Genomic DNA, 2,103 nt, shown 5'->3' on the forward strand with positions numbered 1-2,103 from the left:
CAATCTGATCTTTCTGAAATTCTAACTGCTGAAATTGATCCAAGGAGATGACAGTTGATTTCCTCTTGCAGAAAGCTCCCACAGACACAATGAACTCAGTAGACTCGCTCTGTATGGTAATTATTCAATGATTCAGTGACTTGGAGTAAATGAGGCAGCAGTGAAGACCAGGGTCAACTTCTGCCACCAATGTTCACCCTGATACATCAGGCTCTGATTTGCTCTGTCTGTATTAGAGTCAGATCTGGGAGCAACGTCTGTACTCAAGTAATAGTAAAATTCTGCAACTTCTGAACATCTGTCATCTCAAAGGAAGTGCTGGATATTCTCAGAACGTTTGGCAGTATGTACGGAGAAAACCAAACAAACACAGTTCATGTTTCATATGGGAATACGAACACTGCGCAATTTTATCATCACTATAAGCTCAGAAACATAAGAGAAATGCACTGTAGTGCAGGGAAAAAAAGTTGTGATTGGAGAGAAACTGAGGAAGACAAAAATTGTAAATTAGCAGCACATGAACAGTGTGGGAAACTCGGTTAAACACAGTTGGCATAAGCAGAAGTTAAATTCCTAACTTAGCTAAAATCCACTCATTATTAAACACAGTGGAAGGGGGCAATAGCAATGTGGTGATCAGGAACTGTAGAGGTGAGGCAGAGCAATGGATGAACGTACAGTCAGATCAACAGTAAGGAGCCATCACATCCACAGAGACATGAAACATTACACATGGAACAGAGCACAGGACAAAAAGAAAAACATTGTGAATGAAAGCTCAAAACGCAATGAAAGAATTTCACTTTTTTGAAAAAAATCTGCTAAGTTTCATGTGGACTCTGCAACTGGAAAGCTATCCGAACTCTGGTGTCTGAGAAAACCCTTAAATCTGAGGGAATGCCCAGGATGGGGTGATGTCATCGTGTCATTGTCACTGTGTGATGACATCACCCAGAGGGACACAGAGCATCGAGGTCTCTGCAAACTAGAGACCCCCACACAGTGGGAAAGATGGCATGGTTCCTGACAGTGGACCCAGGAGATTTACCAGGATGGTTTTGAGAATGATAAATATCAGTGATGAAGTTAGCTTGTAGAAATCGGCATTGTGGGGAGATTTGACAGAGTGGGAGCACTAATTTGTGATTGGTTAACGGAAGGTAAATAAAGTGAAGCTGCTTCCATTATTTGACCGTTAAAGGATTAGAGGAGATTTATATCCGTTTGGGGATGTTGCACAGGGAGAACGTGAGGAAGAAATTTAATGCAATGAATATTAATGACCTTGGACTCAATGCTGACCAAAAACGTGAATAATGCTGAGATCCTGATACACTGATGGAGATCATGCGTAAATAAAAATAGTCTGATCAATGATTGAATTTGAATTGAATCAATAATAGCATTGATCTGACAGAATTAATGTGAAATATCTCCCAATGGACTGAAACCAAACGATTCCAGGAGAGAGAGCACATCACCTTTCCACAGATTACTGGTTGGTTCTAGAAAAATCTTCAGCTGATTCTGGAAACCTTTCCATAGACTGACGTTGTGAGACTTTGCCGATGTATAAAGGTCCAACTCTCGGAAGGACATTGCTGGAAATACTCAACAGATCAGGCAGGTGGGAATACACACAGTGAATATTTTAGCTCAACGAAATTTCATCAACATTTTTTGAAGTGGGATAAGTAGGCAGTGAATAGAAAAAGTAATTGATCAGGAGCAATTGTATAAGAGTGCAAACTAGATTCTAAATCAAAAAGAAACGTAAAATATTGTGGATTCTGCAGGAAGTGGTGTAGCATCTGGAGAGATACATTTAGTCACTGAGGGTCAGCTGACTTGAATGATAAATCTGCTTATCTATTCAGAGAGCATATCTTCAGTTTAGGAGGACAGACTAAAACAATGGGCCGACTATAAGAATTGGAGATGGAGGGGAATCCTTTATTGAGCAAACTGAATTGTTAACATTGAGCGTGGAATGGTCTATAATTCGGGAAATTGCATTCAGATCATATGGCTTTTTATGTGTTTTTCAGCGCCTGGTGAATACGTCTGTACACCTTTAAAATTGCAGTTCCTATTACTCTT

This window comes from Chiloscyllium plagiosum, unplaced genomic scaffold (assembly GCF_004010195.1).
Source record: "Chiloscyllium plagiosum isolate BGI_BamShark_2017 unplaced genomic scaffold, ASM401019v2 scaf_20379, whole genome shotgun sequence".
Classification (NCBI taxonomy): Eukaryota; Metazoa; Chordata; class Chondrichthyes; order Orectolobiformes; family Hemiscylliidae; genus Chiloscyllium; species Chiloscyllium plagiosum.